Below are 19,763 nucleotides of genomic sequence, written 5' to 3'. Positions count from 1 at the left end.
CCCTCTCGACTGGTGAAAAGGAAAGTGGAGAAGAAACTACAAAATTCAGTGAGATTAATGCTCACTGGCTGTCCACTCTGCATCCTGATCGGTAGATTACCTCTGATCCTTGCCAGTTGAATACAGTGCAGCCCAAAATTCCTGGGAATGGAGAGGGGTAAGCCACAGAGACGCTTGGGGAATGGAATGCCAGCTCAGCTTCATTTGAACCAGATGGTTCAACTCTGATAGGAAAAGGCTAAAAGTGGTCCTTGCCTGCCACATCCCCTCACTTGACCCCACAGCAAGAGGGCGCGTTGAACAGAAACAGAAAATGTTGGACAATCTCAGCAGGTCTGACAGCATCTATGGAGAGAGAGAAGGGAGCGAACATTTTGAGTCTGGATGACTTGTGTTGGACAGAGTTTGTGGGACTCCCTGGGTACATTCGTTCCTTCTGTGAAAGACCTCAGTAGAACTCGCATTAGTTGTAGATCTGGCACAAGTCCGCCTCAGGGCTCCAAAAGAGCGCAATCTTTCACTGGAGTATGGACTTCCAACTCTGGAAGACCGTCAGATGTTTCCCCTTAATCAGATTATCTCTAACTAAAAATTATTTATTTCACCCTATGGGTCTCCAGAAGGCTTTTTCTTTTGAGGACAGCTGGGCTTCAGCCAGGGCATTGGGGTCTGATTGCGTTCTCACAGTCTCCAACAAGCTGCCGCATCCTGGCATAACTCATCCCAGGGATTTAGACAGGTCTCCAGCCTTCAGCAAGAATGAATGGAGCTACTCCGACTGACGAACATAACTGAAGTATTTGTTGGACTGATTACTATGGTATTAGGGTGATCAGGGTTGAAAGGGTTAATGTGCGGTCCTTGAGAAATGGTGGGGGGGCGAATTCCCCGCCACCCCAGCCACGTGTTTCACAGTGGCGCACCGTCGCTGACAGCGGGATTCTCCATTCCCGTTGCGGGCCAATGGGATTTCCCATTGTCGCCAACCCACGCCGCTGGGAAATCCACGGGCTGCAATTCCGGCGAAACAAAGAATCCCGCCGGTGGAGAATTCACCTCAGTACCTCCCACGTGATGATGTAAGAGAGGAATGACCAAGAGTTGGGAGGGAGAATGCTCATGGCTCACACTCAGTGACAGCTAATTGTGCACATCTGGATCTATTTATTTTCATCCAATGGACCTGCTATATATCAAACACAGCTATGTCGCAACAATCCTTTCTTAGCCAGTCACATCAACATAAAACATTTTGTACACTATATACTCTAGTGAATGTCTGAACACTTTAAAAGTCTTCAAAGGGACTCTCATTTGGTTGAAAATGCACTAATGCCAGTTGTACGGTGGGGGAGGGGGGAGGTAGTGGAGGACAAGGTTCCTGGGGATTTCTGGGCCTGAATGTTTCAGGAACTGATCAGAGCAGAAGTCAGCTTGTATCTAAAGTCCCTGGGGAAATCAATAACCATAAGTAAAATTCAGGAGGAGATAACTCAGCAAGCGTTCCCTTGGATTGTTGAAGAGAATCTAAGAAAATCTGCAAGGTAGCCATCCAGCATCGCGTTCTATATAATTCAACTCACACACCACATTATCATGGTCCCAAAAGGGTTGGAACTGATAGGTTCCTGTGGAATATATGTTCACATATTTCCATACATATGTCTGCAACTTTTAACCCTTTTGGCAATGATTTTGCTGTACAGCAGCTAGGAAGCAGATGGCAAGTTTCTGGAAACTACCGAATATTATGTGAAGCAATAATTCTGAAGTTTATTAAAGATATATATCACATTGCATATCAACACTAATAGTTCACGACGAGAAATACTTGTGCAATATTTTCACGCAGAAAGGCCCAACCATTCTTTGTACGATTTTTCACATAATCTAAAGGAACAAAGGAACCTGCTGAAATTTTGTTCTATAGAATAAATCCATGGGCGGGGTTCTCCCGCAATTGGCGGGATGGCCCAACACCACCCCAAGAACGGCCCAAACCACTCCGCCGTCGGGCCAACCGGAAGTTACGGAATCCTCCGCTCTTCTGGGGGCTAGGCCGGCGCCGGACGGGTTGGTGCCACGCCAACCGGCGCCGAAGGGCCAGTGCAAATTGGCGCATGCGCATAACTGCCGTCTTCTTCCTGCGCATGCGTAGACCAGCTGGCATGTTCCTGCGCATGCGCAGGGCGGTTCTTCTCCGGGCCGGCCATGGTGGAGCCCTATGGAGGCTGGAGCGTAAGGAAGGAGTGCCCCACAGTACAGGCCTGCCCGCATATCGGGGGTCTCGGTTGTGGGCCAGGCCACATAGGGCTGCCCCCGGTGCCGGATCCCCCTGTGCCCTCCCCCAAGAGGACTCCACTAGTCGGCCTACAAGCCAGTTCCCGCCGTGTGGGACCGTGTCCATTTCACGCCTGCGGGACTGGCCAGGAACTGACGGCCGCTCGGCCCATCAGGGCCCGGAGAAGTACCGGGGGGGGGGGGGGCGCTGCCAACGGCCCCCGACCGGAGTGGTGTATACCCTGCCCCCACCCAAAGCCGGCGCCGGAGAATACGGCAGCCGGCATCGGAGTGGCGGGGTGGTATTCACACACACACACCCCCCTCCCCGGTGATTCTCCGACCCCACGGGGGATCGGGGAATCCTGCCCCACATGTCTGCTATTGCTCAACGAGGAGGCTGTCTAGCATTATGTTGGAAACACATCAACGAGTGCCCTTCCCAAACAATCGTTTGGCAGTAAATACAGTGCTGATGTGGATTGCAAGTGCTACTTAACGGGGTCCTTTCCATCTCACGCTCACTTGCTGCTGGAGGTTTGAAGAGGATCTCCGAAACACATCAAGAGACTTCTGGGACACTTTAACACTTTGCTGTTCCAGCAGCATTCATTCTGGAAATTATTTCAAGACGTCACCAAAAGATTGCTGGATGCTGAACCTCAGTGGACATATTATAGGAGTTTGCAAGAGAAAGGGAGTTATGGGTATCTTGCTAGGGGTCTGGAAAAGGAATAGGAGGAGGACGTGAAGCTAGCACCAGCTAATGTGTGTGAGAGTAAGAGGCGGGTGATTTTTCTCCCCTGTCACAGGACAGGGCGCAGGACCTCCGACAAAAGGGCCTCCAGAGTCACATCTAACATCATGAGCATCCTGCCTCTTGATCCCTGAGCCATCTTGCAACATGACAGCCAACATACTCACATTTTCAGCAGAAGTGGTTACAGGAGACTCACCTCTGCTGCTCCATGAAAATTGATACAGTGACCTCTGGACTGCTAAATCTACAGACATCTGGATTAACGCCTTTGGGCTAATTCAATGCATGGCAATGAACAATTAATACCGAATCTGTTTGCTAAATTTGGACCGTTACGCAAGTCTCTGTTTTTACCCTTTTGGAACATAACTCACAAGATCTACCCCTTGAACTCCAGCACCTGCAGAATAATCTATTATCGAACCTTCTTCCTGCCTCCATCCCATTCCACTAAGACCATGGAGCTCGGCAGATTTGAAAATTCCAGCAGCCCCACTTATTGGCAAATCTTCCAGGAGACCGGATCAAACCACACTTATTTATTTTTTAAACTGGCAAGGGGGGTATAATAACAAAATGAAAATCAGACAAGCTGCTAACATTTTGCAATCAATTTTTATGGTTGACTATTTTGGTTAAAACAATTAAATCTTTGTGTTATGGCTCGTGCATGAGTGTTAAGTATTATAATGCAATAAGATAAAGACAGTTGCTATTTGCTGGAGCCCTATTTTCTCTCTTTTGTCAAAGATGTGTGCATTTTTCATCATAGTTCCTACTTACAGAGTGGTGTGAATAAGCAGTTTTGAAGGAATTAATGCGAATGAAACCTTCTTGGCATCTGTAATCTCACCAATTAAAGGTCGCTCAGAAAGCTGCCGGACAAAGTAATCTATAAGAAAAAGTATGGAGAGTTTGTTTACACGGTATTTCCTTGTTGAAAGTGACACAATGCTATATGAAGTGGAATTGGCTGTCAGGTACAAACTCCACGCAGTCCCCCGAGGCCGGAATTGAACCTGAGTCCCTGGCGCTGTGAGGCAGCAGTGCTAACCACCTGGGCCACCGTGTCACCCTTTGTCCTATGATGAGAGGCTGTGTGAGTTGGGCCTATATTCTCTGGACCAGAATTTTATATTGCTTGGGCAGGCACACACCAGACCCTGAAGCCCGTGAATATGCACGCTATGCCGGATATGCCAGGTGTGTGTCCCGACATCATCAGGAACTCACACAATATTCCGGTCGGCAGGTGCAAGCGGGATCCGGTAGCTCGTCCACTAACAATCAGGCAGACAATTTAGCCCATTAAGGAGCTCCTTTCACAATTGACGGGCGGCCTTTACGTTTTAGCTGTAACTTCGACCAGGGGCAGGAGGAACCGTCCGGGCTGAAGTAAAATTTAAAATGGCGTCTGGGGAGTGAGCTTTGTTTTGGAATGTGCTGCCGAGACGCTGTTTGCTATGTTTTTCCGTCGGGATGTTTTACCTGAGACAGCTCCGCTTGGCTGCCCCCTGAGGGAACACATTTGATGTGCCTCCCTTTTCTCGTCTCGCCTCCTCTTCCTGTCTTCACTGGCAGCGCCCAGCCTTTCCAGTATGTGATTCGGACTGGCTGCTCACCAATTGACCAACCAGTGTGAAATGGGGTGAAATTCTCCGACGCCCAGCAGGGTCGGAGAATCGCCCGGGACGGGCGAGAATCCCGCCCCCGCCGTGGTCGGAATTCTCCGCCACCCGGGAATTGGCAGGGGCGGGAATCACGCCCCGCCAATCGGCGTGCCCTCCGCGCCGATCGGCAAGGCCCCTGCGGCGATTCTCCGGCCTGCGACGGGCCGAAGTCCCGCCGCTGAGAGGCCTCTCCCGCCGTCGTAGTTTCAACCACCTCTGGTGGCGGCGGGATCAGCGACGCGAGCGGGCCACTGGGGTCCTGGGGGGGGGGGGGGGCGCAGGGCGATCGGACCCCGGGGGGGTGCCCCCACGGTGGCCTGGCCTGCGATCGGGGCCCACCGATCGGTGGGCGGGCCAGTGCTGTGGGGGCACTCTTTTTCTTCTGCCGCCGCCATGGCCTCCCCTACCTACCGCGCATGCGCCGGTGGTGACATCAGCGGCAGCTGATGCACCGGCACATGCGCGAACCGGCGAAGGCCTTTCGGCCAGCCCCAATGCCGGGGGGTGGGCATCAAAGGCCGTTGGCGCAGGTTTTGGCGCCAGTCGTGTGGCCCCAACCACTCCGGCACGGGCCTATCCCCCAAAGGTGTGGAGAATTCCGCACCTTTGGGAAGGCCCAACACCGGAGTGGTTGGCGCCACTCCGCTATGCCGGGACCTCCTGCCCCACCGGGTAGGGGAGAATCCTGGCCCAGGTTACAGGGCTGACCGTGGCCAGAAGCGTGTTTCGCATCCAATGAGTACAAAATTGTTCAGAAGAGTAAGAGGTGATCTCATTGACACATACAATCTGAAGGTCCGGGAGAGGGTGGGCACTGAGAGATTGTTTCTCCTTGGTGGAGGACGGAGATAGTAAGAGTGAGGTAGTAAAGAAATTAGACAGTTCTTTCCTGTTATATGACTAGTAAATACAGTAATGCTAGAATAGGTAGACACTGAGTTTGCATACTTAGAAGAGCAATGAAAGGATCTCATAACGCTCCTGTAAAAGTGTAAGGCGATTTGTCGGGACACTCAGGGGTGCACTACACTAACGGATCATGATGTAGACGTCGGTGCCTCCAACCCAATAAAACAGTATTCGTTTTGACTGAACCTACAGAAACTAGCTCAGATGGAAGAGGAAATCCAATACATGTCGGAGAATCATTTAATTGAGGCGAGTAAGAGCAGTTGGAGTTTGCAGACCATGTTAATATCTAAGCCGGATGAAACAGCCCGGTTCTGTGTAGACTTCAAGAAGGTCAATGCTGTCACCAAAATGGATTGGTCGCCAATTTTCAGATTGGAGGACTGTATCAATTGGATAGGCAGTGCGTCATGCCATTATAAAATCAATTTGTTAAAGGGGCATTGGCAGATTCCTTTAAGGCCCAGAGCTAAAGACGTATCTGCCTTTGTGACTCCAAAGAGGATTGTATCAGTGTAAAGTGATGTTGTTCGGATTTAAAAACGGACCAGCTATATTTCAACAACTCACACATCTAGTAGTGACTAGGGTGCCAAGTGCCTGGTCTATTTGGACGACGGGGTAGAATACACTGACACATGGAAGGAGCATGTAGGACAATCAGAGGAGTTATTTAAACAATTGCCGTCGGTTGATTTAGTCACCAGTTTGACCAAAAAGCGAGTTTGCCGAAGCAAACTTGGGCAGCACACGGTAGCACAAGTGGATAGCACTGTGGCTTCACAGCGCCAGGGTCCCAGGTTCGATTCTCCGCTGGGTCACTGTCTGTGTGGAGTCTGCACGTCCTCCCTGTGTCTGCGTGGGTTTCCTCCGGATACTCCGGTTTCCTCCCACTGTCCAAAGATGTGCAGGTTGGGTTGATTGGCCATGATAAATTACCCTTAGTGACCAAAAAGGTTAGGAGCGGTTATTAGGTTATGGGGATAGGATGGAAGTGAGGACTTAAATGGGTCGGTGCAGTCTCGATGGGCCGAATGTTCTCCTTCGGCACTGTATGTTCTGTGTTCTGAAAGTGACCTAACTGGGACACGTTATGGGACAGGGACGAGTGGTACCCAGAACAGCCAAGGTAAGGGCGCCCCTAGCTTTCCCAATTCCCAAAATGAAATGGGAGATTATGAGGTTCCTCGGCATGTGCGGGTCCTTTCGATAATTTGTAACAAACTTTAGTACTATAGCGGTAACTTTGGCTAATGTATTCCAGAAACAAAGAATAATGTTATGCTTCGCAGAATGCCAAACAGAAATTGAGGTCCATATTGGTGAACCAACCAGTGTTGGCCATCCCTGATTTTTCCAAACCCTTTCAAATGGCCATGGATGCCAGCAACCTGGGGGTGGGGGCTGTGATACTACAGGATGATGAGGCAGGAATAGAGAGGTTGGTGAGATACTTTTCAAATAAGCAAAGTCTGTGCCAAAGAAGGTACTCCACCATTGAAAAGGAAACCTTCACATTGCTACTGGCCCTTCAGCATTTTAAAGTTTATTTCCGGCATAAAAATAAGCAAAGCCTCATCTAGACTGGTCATAATCCGCTTGGGCTTGTGAAACAATGTAAAATACGGAACGCAAGATTGTTCCATTGGAGTTTATTGTTGCAAACTTTCAACGTAATGTTATGGGCCAGGGTTTGGAGAACCCCAAAGTGTATCATGGAGTTCACCTGACCCACAACGTTTACTTGATTGTGGTATGGGGAGCACACGGTCCACCCTACAGGAGTGGTACAACAGAAATGGAAAAGTATTTTTTTAAGCAAAACAATATTTATTCTATGAATTCAAATTAACCTTTTAAAAACATACAGTGAACATCTTAGCAACCATTAATTCAATCCAACCCCCAAAAGACTGAAACACTAAGTAAACCTTTAAGCTTTCCATTTTAACATCCATAAGACTTAAAACAACTTCTACCAGAAGCACATTAGTTTTACATTCACTACTGAGAACATTTATAATTCTGAATTCACCAAATGATCAAGAGATAGTCTTTTGATGGCAGTGAGAACAGCAGTACACCTGCTTGGTCTGGCTTCAGCTCCAACACTGAAAAGCAAAACTAAAACACACTCTGCAGCAAACAGCTTAAAACAAAAGTAAAAAGCTGACAGACAGCCCAGCTCCACCAACTCTCTGACATCATTGCAGTAATAAACACCCATTTCTTAAAGGTACTCTCACTGCAGATATTTATATACACAACCATTTATAAATACGCATTTCGTAAAGGTACTCACACATGACAGTAAAAATCGTGCATGTTCCTGGAAAGCACAATATTATTAAGGATTCAGTGTCACAAGTTTAAGTGTTGATAAGTGGCAGATGTAAGATTGCAATAAGGTTTCATCCACAAGGAGTGAGTTAAGTTAGAGTCCTTCCTGTTTATTTCCTTTGTTCATATACCTTTCCTTTTCTTTTTATTATTTTGATCCGTGGACCCATAATCGGGATGAGTCTTAAAGCAGAAGACTCAGTTAAAACAGCCTGCTTGCCAGGGCACTGTGTTCCCAGGTTTTGCATTTTGGAGAGGAGAAACCAGACTCCTTGGCGCCGAGTGGGTTTTAGGAACCAGCGTTGGAGGGACTCGTTTGATTGGTAACTGGCAATCAGTGGGTTCACTAGGGGCAGTGGTCTGCCTGATAATGGTGAATTAGCGCAGTTGGCTGGATAGCTAGTTCATGATACAGAGTAAGACCAACAGCGTGGGTTCAATTCCCATACCGGCTGAGGTTATCAATGAAGGCCTTGTCTTCTCAACCTTGCCCCTAAAAATTAACTGAAATACCATGGGCGCGATTCTCCACCTCCCACGATGCTTGGGAGAAGAGCGGGAGGGCCTCCCGACATTTTTTACACCCTCCCACTATTCTCCCCCCCCCCCCCCCACGCCCGCCCCGCGCCACGAATCGCCGCTCGCCGTTTTTCACGGCGAACTGCGATTCTCCGAGGCCGATGGGCCGAGCGGCCGGCCCTTAATGCCCGTTTCACCACTGCAGCAACCACACCTGGTCGCTGCCATCGTGAAACGGGTGCCAGATGCCCGTTTGGGGCATCTAGGGGCCCGATTGGCACGGCAGTACCACAGCCGTGCCAAGGAGGGCAAAGATCGGTGGGCACCGATCGCGGGCCTTGCGTCCAAAAGGGACGCACTCTTTTCCCTCCGCCGCCCCGCAAGATCAAGCTGCCACGTCTTGCGGGGTGGCTGAGGGAAAAGATGCCAACCGCACATGCCGGGTTGGCGCTGTCCAACCTGCGCATGTGCGGCTGACGTCATTGGTCGCGTCAGCCGGCATGATGCTTGGCGTGCGGCCTTGACGACCATCGTCAAGGCCGCGCCGCCGAGACGCCCGGAGCCCAACTCCTAGTCCCGCCCGGGGGGAGAATCAGGTCCCGGGAGGGGGTGCGGAGGCTGCCGTGGGTGACGGCCTCTTCCATGGCAGCATTCACAATTCTCCGCCACTGCGGAGAATCGTGCCCCCTGGGTAAAAGCAGTTGGGACTAGGAGGTGACTTGGTGGGGGGTTTGTGCTTTGACAAACAAAAAGCAGCTCAGCAGAAGTCAGGAGGAACACGAGAAAAGACAGGGTGAGGAATAAAAGAGCTGATCAGACGCAAAGATGCCATCCCAAGCACTGAAATATTTTTAAGTTCATGAAAGAAAGTTATTGGGCAGTTGGGTTTATTGAACCTCTGAGCAGAAATTGTGCCAAGGAGAGAGATCACATGTTAAGGTGCCACACTGACGGAATCGATCAGGGTGATGAATTAGAGATCACACTCCCAGCTGGTACTCTGTTTTAATATTAGAGCTCAGATACCAAAGTGTTTCCTCTCTCATTTTTGCTGAATGATATATTACCACTGTCACCAATAAGAGTGACACTGTCTCGCAATCTGGAGATTGGGAAAGTGGGCCGGGATTCTCCCCTACCCGGAGGGGCGGGGGTCCCGACATAGCGGAGTGGCACCAACCACTCCGGCGTCGGGCCTCCCCAAAGGTGCGGAATTCTCCGCACCTTTGGGGGCTAGGCCTGCGCCGGAGTGGTTGGCGCCATGCCGACTGGCGGCAAAACCGGCGCCAATGGCCTTTGACGCCCGCCCCCCGGCGTCGGGGCTGGCCGAAAGGCCTTCGCCGGTTTGCGCATGCGCCGGTGCGTCAGCGGCCGATGACGTCACCACCGGCGCATGCGCGGTAGGGGGTTCTCTTCCGCCTCCGACATGGTGGAGGCCGTGGCAGCGGCGGAAGAAAAAGAGTGCCCCCACGGCACTGGCCCGCCTGCCGATCGGTGGGCCCCGATCGCGGGCAAGGCCACCGTGGGGGCACCCCCCAGGGTCCGATCGCCCCGCATCCCCCCCAGGACCCCGGGGGCCCGCTCGCGCCGCCAATCCGCTGCCACCAGAGGTGGCTGAAACCACGTCGGCAGGATTGGCCTCTCAGCGGCGGGACTTCGGCCCATCGCGGACCGGAGAATCACCGCGGGGGTGATTCCCGCCCCCGCCAATTCCCGGGTGGCAGAGAATTCCGGCCGCGGCGGGGGCGGGATTTACGCCAGCCCCGGGCGATTCTCCGACCCTGCGGGGTGTCGGAGAATTCCGCCCATGGATGCAGGATTAATTGATTCCTTATTTTTCGAATGACAGTTATCCCTGTTCTTTACTTCCTGTTAACCAATCTTCTATCAGTGCTCCTATTACTCCCAACTCCATGAGCCCTTATCTAAGGCTGTGAAGATCCCGCTATCTTCTGCACAGTGGCAAGTGGCAAGTGATATGGGCAGCACGGTAGCATAGTGGTTAGCACAATTGCTTCACAGCTCCAGGGTTCCAGGTTCGATTCCCGGCTTGGGTCACTGTCTGTGTGGAGTCTGCACGTTCTCCCCGTGAGTGCGTGGGTTTCCTCCGGGTGCTCCGGTTTCCTCCCACAGTCCAAAGATGTGCAGGTTAGGTGGATTGGCCATGCTAAATTACCCTCAGTGTTCAAAATTGCCCTTAGTGTTGGGTGGGATTACTGGGTTGTGGGGATAGGGTGGGGGTGTGGGCTTGGGTAGGGTGCTCTTTCCAAGAGCCAGTGTAGACTCAATGGGCCGAATGGCCTCCTTCTGCACTGTAAATTCTATGATAATTCTATGACTCAGCAGTTGCCGTGACAGCCAGAGGCCTCTCCGTTGATGTCAGAGTGGCGGAGGAGAGCCCCTGGTTATCAGAAGCAACCTGACAATTCTTCTAGGTGACATTGCCAGTTGCTGCTCCTCCCCTGAAAGGTTCATTGGTCCCTTCCTGATTTTCTTTTTTTTAACAAATTTAGCGCACCCAATTATTTTTTCCAATTAAGGGGCAATTTAGCGTGGCCAATCCACCTCACCTGCACATCTTTTTGGGTTGTGGGGGTGTAACCCACGCAGACATGGGGAGAATGTGCAAACTCCACACGGACAATGACCCAGGGCCCGGATTCGAACCCGGGTCCTCCGCACCGTAGTCCCACTGCTAACCACTGCGCCCCATGCCGCTCTCTTCCTGATTTTCTAAGAGGGACCAGGAGCTGGATATTTCCCCAGGTGCCTTGTCCCCCATTTCCCCTTGATCAGGCAGCGGGAGGTCTGAGGCAAAGCGATGGAGTGCAGGTCAGGAACACACACAGTATTGCATCCGCGATCTGCTGGGGTTGGCCCTCCATGATATTCACCAGCCTGTCAATGGATGAAGCCATTCTTTCTGTTGAGTAGGTAATCGTAGTTCTCATGGCCTAGATGGACTATCCCCGGTGTCCATGCCAGAATGTGCAACATATCTGGTTTCCACGCACCTCACGCTGGATGTCCAACATTTGTCAACTGACGAACAGCTCCAGAGGTCCGTCATCAGCCTGAGGCCCAGTATCTAGATTACTTCCATACCTCCATCAGCTACCTGCGCCCAGTATTGATATTCCTGCCATAACTCTGTCATAAGCCTGAGGCCCAGTATCTGGACTACTCCCATCATTCCGTCAGCTGCTGGAGGCCCAGTACCGTGATTACTCCCATCACTCCATCAGCTGCCGGAGGCCCAGTACCGAGATTACTTCCATCACTCCATCAGCTGCCGGAGGCCCAGTACCGAGATTACTTCCATCACTCCATCAGCTGCCGGAGGCCCAGTACCGAGATTACTTCCATCACTCCATCAGCTGCCTGAGGCACAGTATCTAGATTACTCCCAGCCACTTCAGCACTTTTTGCTGCAAGAATGAATAAGGGCCCTTGGATTCTTAGCACCCTGGGGCCTTCCTCCTTTCTCACCTTAATTAATGGTTCGATTCCATTGGTTGGCAGCCAACTCCAGAACCTCTTCCTAAATAGTTACCAGGATGGTGATGTTAGTGCCACAGAGTGCGGTCCTGCTCCTTTGTGGCCCTCTGTTCCTGCAAATAAAGATAGAGAGTCTAAGGGTGATGCTTTGCTGCAATTAGACCCTCAGAAGCATGGCCGCTGTGTACTTGGTCAGCAGCCCACTTTATTCTCAGCCGTTTGCCAACTAAACGATGTGGTACTTGCCGTCCCCTCTGTCACCCCCATTGCCATACGGAAAGGCATGTGTGCATCACATATGCACTTGTGCATCACACAAGACAACCCCACAATGGAGCCACATCATACCTGTGATTAAGTGCCACTTTAAGGGACGAACGCCTGTATACTCGTGTGACCCGATCAGCGAATGGGGCCAAGATACATTATACCTGTGGGCAGAGAGTGGATTTCCTCAATCAGTTAGGATTTTGGAGTCTTGGAACACCTTTTACCCCACTCTCTGTGCATAGTTAATCGACCTGGCAGATCTCGGTCTGTTGGGATACTACAGCTTCCTTCCAATATCACCCACCTCCAGAATGGTGATACATTCACCCTTGCAGATCACTGAATGTCACCCAGTCAGGGTCACCAGGCAACAGTCAATTCTGCTGACCTCCTCTGAAAACTCCATCCAGGCTGCTTTTGTTTGGTTGGAAGGTCACCTCCTTCTGTCAGTTAACATGAGGGCTTCCCATCTACCCCTTACAGCCTGGAGGAATTCAGAACCTTCACCACAAATTTCTCAGGCATCCAAACATTGTTTGCTGGTGGAGCTTTCACATTCCAGTCCCTTTAGTTGTGTGGCTGTGACCTCCTTCACAGTTATAGACTTGCCTCTGTGTGACTCGTGTTTAGTTGCCAATTGGGCGCACTGCCAATCATCTCCCTATGGAGTTGGCCTGCCTGCATCTGTCCATTGGCCGCTACACGTATTTATATATTTCTTTTAATTTAAAAAAAATTCCAATTAAGGGGCAATTTAGCGTGGCCAATCGACCTACCCTGCACATCTTGGGGTTGTGAGGGCGAAACTCACGCAGACACGGGGAGAATGAGTAAACCCCACACAGACAGTGACCCAGGGTCGCCCACGCTGCACGTATTTATGCGCTGCCTTTCAAAGGCGGGGTTGTGAGTCAGCGATCCCCTGACTTCCACGTCGACCTTCATCCACCGCCGAGCTACGTAGAATTCCACCCATGACGTGAGAGTGAGCCTTTGGCTGCATGCAAAGTTCTGGTCTCTTGAGTCAGAAGGTGAATGATTCAATCCGCACTCCAGCCCACCCTGCATAACTGGAGATTAGAATTTAATCCCTCAGTGCTGGGTTAACATCCAATGTGGTGCTCACAGATGGATGAAGTGGCGGCATACAGTGGTAGCATTCTCACCCCAAGTTCAGAAGAGTTACATTCAACCCCAAGCAGTGAGCAAGAACAAGCGTGCGCGCTGGCTTTTAATACTGTCTTGTGAAAGTGTTCATCTCTGATGGGCACATGCAACATCCCCCCGTCATACATAGTGGGTGGTGCTCCACAGCCTCGATTGTGGGCCACCTAGAAGCAGGTAGCATGAAGAGAAAAACGGTAAAGAAGAAAATTGGAAACCACCTCAGCTTCCCTTCCCTCTTATGTGAGACTTGAGTGAGTGTCTTCCTGATGGAGACACAAGCTGGTTGGACAATGTGGTGCAAAATAATGTTGTTAGCACAAGAAGTATTATTATTCTTCTGATAAAACTTGATGGGGGGTTGGGACAACGATGCCTTGAGGAAAAGATGTAAATCAAAAGCTATTGAGGAGTTCAAAAAAACTCCACGGGGGCACTTTATTTTACAAAACTGTTTCTAAACATTTGATGCAGTGTTGACAGTGAGTAAAGCATAAACAGTATTTAGGCACTCATGGAAACATGACAATGATTGGCACTTGGTGGAAATCCCGGGTCGGTAGGCGCAATGTAAATTATCAACCTACGTTAAAATTATGTCTCTTGAGTTCTAGCCATCTGCAACTCATGACAAAGACATATTTAAGTATTCAGGTGAAACACACTGTTTGATATCTGAGATGTGAAACGATACAAGTTTACATTTCACCCAGATGTAGAAAACATCTGCCACTGTGCATGTCCAGCTGTTTGCAGCTGTTTGCAGTTGCAGCCCGTGTCTCGGAATGCAGGGCTTGGGATAGACTTTTCAGTCCCTCTAACCTGTTTCCGCAGATTCAATGAGATCAAGGCTGATCTGCATCACAGCACCATTTAACTGCCTTTGACCCAAATCCCTTCATAGTTTTCCCTTGCAACATTGGGTGGAACAGTAGCACAGTGGTTCGCACTGTTTGCTTCACAGGGCCAGGCTCCCGGGTTCACTTCCCGGCTCGGGTCACTGTCTGTGCGGAGTCTGCACGTTCTCCCCGTGTCTGTGTGGGTTTCCTCCAGATGCTCCGGTTTCCTCCCACAAGTCCCGAAAGACGTGCTGTCAGGTGAATTGGACATTCTGAATTCTCCCTCTGTGTACCCGAACTGGCGCCGGAGTGTGGCGACTGGGGAATTTTCACAGTAGCTTCATTGCAGTGTTAATGTAAACCTACTTGTGACAATAATAAAAAATGATCTATCTCTTTCAGCCATAAAAGCTCCAGGTGACTGATATGCTTGTCCATGACCCTTTAATTTTACTGCCAAATAGCCTGGGTGTGATTTTAAGTTTATGCCCTTCGTGTTCTAGACTTCTCTGCTGAACAAAATAATCTTTTCATCAACACAATTTAATCTTTTGATCATTTTGAATCCTTTGATTTAGTTATCCCTCAATCCTCTGGAGAATACAAGCCAGATAAATGCAACTAGTCCTTGGAATTGCGCCTTTTAAATCTGACCTCAGTTCCTGTAACTCTGACATGCACAATATCAATTTAATCTTCCTGATGTGTAGTGTTCTGAACAGAGCGCAACGCTCCAGAAAGGTTCTGACCAAGACTCTGTACAACTGGAGCATCACTTCATCCCCTATATATTCCAGTCACTTTGAGAAAGTGGGCCAATCAGGGGACCAGGGGACATCATCATCAGGAGACAGAAGCAGAGTGGTAGGATTGGAAAATGGTAGTCAGACCTTCTGTTATTTCCTCGCTGGCTTCTTTTAACAGCCTGATATACATTTCATGGTGATTGGTCCACTTTCAAGGATGCTAATCTCATTAACATTTCCTCTCCCCTTATGTTTATGAAACCAAATTATTCACTCTCCTCCTCGACTACAATATTGCACCGTCCCCTTTCTTTTATGATGATAGACACAAAGAATTCATTTAGAACCATACCGAAATGTTATTAACAATAATAATCACTCATTGTCACAAGTAGGCTTCAATGAAGTTACTGTGAAAATTCCCTAGTTGCCACATTCCGGCGCCTGTTCGGGGAGGCTGGTACGGGAATTGAACCCGCGCTGCTGCCTTGTTCTTAATTACAAGCCAGCTATTTAGCCCAGTGTGCTAAACCAGCATCTTCTGCCTCTACACGTAGACTGCCTCATAGATGAACTCAATTTCCAACTCTTATAATCTGTTTATGTTCCTTTCCAACTTTCTTCTTCCATCCTACCATAATGTAGTGTCACCTGTAAGCCTGGATATAAACTCTATTCCTCCGTCATTGAAAAATAAGTTAATATCTATAACTCCGGAAGAGATCCCTGGGGAACATCACTTGCCACATTCTTGCATTACTGTGCATGTCCTTTAACCCTCCTCGCTGCCTCCTATCTCTCAATCCATTTCCAAAATATGTTCCAAGGTTGTCTTCAGTTCTGCACACCTTGATTTTTGTTGACCTTACTCACTTACAGACCATGGTTGCCTAGCTATCCAAGTAGAGCTTTGGCTTTTAAGAGTATGTCATGTGTTGTACCAAGTATACCTTTGAATTCATCCTGCAGCATCTGTTTGCAATTCAGCCCAGCTTCCTGATGTCAGTTTCTGACCCATTCTTTTGAAATCAGCCTTGAGTCAGTCGAAAGCTTTGGTTAACGATTTTTCCCTACTTGCAGTCAAACATAATTGTCAAATTCTATCACACAATGGTTACACTTTGCAAGATGTTGCCAGCGATCAGATTGTTAACCAGCTCTGGCTCGATGCTCATTGATAAATCTAGTAGCTTGCTGTACCAACTTTGTACATACAACCCTCTTCGTCATTCATTTTATTCTGACATCTTGCTTAGATGAACACGGAAGCAAAGCAAGATGCTGGCAAAAGCTTCTATCAAAATTTCCGCCGGGTTTCTGAAAACTACGAGTGCTATAAATTTCAGGTGATCAGTCATTTAATCTTCCTCCTAACTGAGAAATATATATATTGTTTTATTCGTTCACAGGCATCACTGGCTAGTACAGCATTTATTGGCCATCCATAACCCTTGAGGGGGAATTTCAGAGGCAACACTGCTGTAGGTTTGGAGTCACATGAAGGCCAGAACTGGGAAGGGATCTGCTGTCCTTAACGAAAGGACATTAGTGGACCAGTGTTTTATTGAATTCAAATTTCACTGTCTGCCGTCGTGGGATTTGAACCCAGGTCCTCTGGGATTACTCTGGCTCTCTGAAATTGCTAGTCTGGTGTCAAGGCATTTGCCTCCCCACATATTGACAACAATTCATCTACAGAGTGCCCTTGATGGAATAAGTAATGCCAAGATTGCTCACTGGAGCATTGGAAAACACAATGGGTGGCATTCTTTGGTCAATGCGATTCCTTTTTCCCACTGACAGCGGAACCCCGCCAGCGGGTTTAGCGCCGGCGTGGGGTGGTTGCAATTGGAAATGCCATTGGCAAGTGCCGGGAAGATAGAATCCACCAAGTCAGCCACCAAGAAGTGCGTGGCTGGGGGTCCGGAGAATCCAGCCAACTATGGCACAGTATCACCTGAAGCAACATTAAGTCAGATGTTTGGTCAATGAGGTGGGTTTTAAGGTGTGTCTTAACAGTGGAAATGAGGTAGGGAGGTGGAGGGAAGTCCATAGCTCAGAAACAAAGCAACTGAATGCATGGGCAGCACTGTTAGAGTGATTAAATTGAGAATGTACCGGGAGGCAGGAATTAGAGGGACGCTGATATCTCGGAGTATTGTTGAGCTGGAAAAGATTACAGGGACAGGGAGAGGCTCAAGACATGGAGAGATTTGAAAACAATTAAAGATAAGAATTTCAAAACCAAGCTGTTCCTTGACCAAGTGACAATGCAGATCAATGAGAAAAGAGATGTGCTAGTACATGAGTCGCAAAAGTTGGTTTGCAGGTGCAACAGGTGATGAAGAAGGCAAATGGAGTTTTGTCCTTCATTGCTAGAGGGAGGGAGTTTAAGACGAGGGAAGTTATGCTGCAATTGTATAAAGTGTTGGTGAGGCCACACCTGGAGTATTGTGTTCAGTTTGGTCTCCTTACCTGAGAAAGGACGTACTGGCGCTGGAGGGTTTGCAGAGGAGATTCACGAGGTTAATCCCAGAGCTGAAGGGGTTGGATTACGAGGAGAGGTTGAGTAGACTAGGACTGTACTTGTTGGAATTTAGAAGGATGAGGGAGGATCTTATAGAAACATATAAAATTATGAAGGGAATAGATAGGATAGATGCGGGCAGGTTGTTTCCACTGGCGGGTGAAAGCAGAACTAGGGGGCATAGCCTCAAAATAAGGGGAAGTAGATTTGGACTGAGTTTAGGAGGAACTTCTTCACCCAAAGGGTTGTGAATCTATGGAATTCCTTGCCCAGTGAAGGAGTTGAGGCTCTTTCATTAAATGTTTTTAAGATCGAGATCTTTCTTGAAGATCATTTCTTGAAGGGGCAGCAGGGTAGCATGGTGGTTAGCATAAATGCTTCACAGCTCCAGGGTCCCAGGTTCGATTCCCAGCTGGGTCACTGTCTGTGTGGAGTCTGCACGTCCTCCCCCTGTGTGCGTGGGTTTCCTCCGGGTGCTCCGGTTTCCTCCCACAGTCCAAAGATGTGCGGGTTAGGTGGATTGGCCATGCTAAATTGCCCGTAGTGTCCTAATAAAAGTAAGGTTAAGGGGGGGGGTTGTTGGGTTACAGGTATAGGGTGGATACGTGGGTTTGAGTAGGGTGATCATGGCTCGGCACAACATTGAGGGGCGAAGGGCCTGTTCTGTGCTGTACTGTTCTATGTTCTATGTTCTATAGTTTTTTGAAGAATAAAGGGATTAAGGGTTATGGTGTTCGGGCCGGAAAGTGGAGCTGAGTCCACAAAAGATCAGCCATGATCTCATTGAATGGCGGAGCAGGCTCGAGGGGCCAGATGGCCTACTCCTGCTCCTAGTTCTTATGTTCTTATTTTCTTATATGTGAATGGGTCTTAGCGTGAGTTAGAACATGGGCAGGGCCGCACCTTGTCGCAGTGGTTAGCACTGTGCCTCACGGCGCCAAGGACCCGGGTTCAAATCCTGGCCCCGGGTTACTGTCCATGTGGACTTTGCACATTCTCCCCTTGTCTGCTTGGGTCTCACCCCCACCACCCAAAGATGTGCAGGGTAGGTGGATTGGCCACGCTAAATTACCCCTTTATTGGAAATTTTAAAAAAAGAATATGGGCCACTGCATTCTGGATGATGGCAAATTTACAGAGGATGAAATATGGGACACCTGCTAAGAGTGCATTGAAATAGTTAAGACTAAAGGTGACAAAGACATGACTGGGGATTTCGACAGCAGATGAGCTGACAAGGGGAATGTCAGGTATTGGCTTGGAAGCAGAAATAGGCGGTCTTCGTGATGGCACAAACATGTGGTTGGAAGCTTACCTTGGAGACAAATACACTGCCGGGATTGTGAACAGGCTGACTGTTGGCAGGGAATGGGGTGGGGTCAGTACCTGGCGAATAAAGTTTCGGGTGGAAACCAAAGAAAATTGTCTTCAGTCTTCCTAAACTTAGCACGAAGGAAATCTTTTGCCTTCCAGTAGCAGGTGTCAGATCAGCAGCCTTTTTAAAAGTTATTTTATGGGATTTGGGCGTCGCTGATGAAGCTGGCTTTTGTTGCACAAACCAAATTGTCCTTGCAAAGGTGGTGGTGAGTCGTCTTCATGAACCAGTGCAGTCTATGTGGTGTAGGTACACCCATGTTGCTGCTAGGGAGGGCGTTCCAGGATCTTAATGCAGCAACAGTCCTAAAATGTGCACGTTAAGTGGATTGGCCGTGCTAAATTGCTCCTTAGTGTCCAAAAAAGTTGAGGTGGGGTTACTGGGTTACGGGATTAGGGTGGCGGCATGGGTTTATGCCGGGTGCTCTTTCCAAGGGCCCTGTGCAGACTTGATGGCTTCTTTCTGCACTGCAGGGATTCCATGATTATATGGGCAGCACGGTAGCATAGTGGTTAGCACAAATGCTTCACAGCTCCAGGGTCCCAGGTTCAATTCCCAGCTTGGGTCACTGTCTGTGCGGAGTCTGCACGTTCTCCCCGTGTGTATGTGGGTTTCCTCCGGGTGCTCCGCTTTCTTCCCACAGTCCAAAGATGTGCAGGTTAGGTTGATTGGCCATGCTAAATTGCCCTTAGTGTCCAAATTGCCCTTAGTGTTAGGTGGGGTTACTGTGTTATGGGGATAGGGTAGAGGTATGGGCTTGGGTAGGGTGCTCTTTCCAAGAGCTGGTGCAGACTCGCTGGGCTGAATGGCCTCCTTCTGCACTGTAAATTCTATGAAATGAAATAGTGAAGGAATGGAGATTTAGT

The sequence above is a fragment of the Scyliorhinus canicula genome, chromosome 8 (genome assembly GCF_902713615.1).
Source record: "Scyliorhinus canicula chromosome 8, sScyCan1.1, whole genome shotgun sequence".
Taxonomy (NCBI): Eukaryota; Metazoa; Chordata; class Chondrichthyes; order Carcharhiniformes; family Scyliorhinidae; genus Scyliorhinus; species Scyliorhinus canicula.
The sequence above is the reverse complement of the archived record's forward strand: the minus strand, read 5'-3'. Positions refer to the sequence as shown.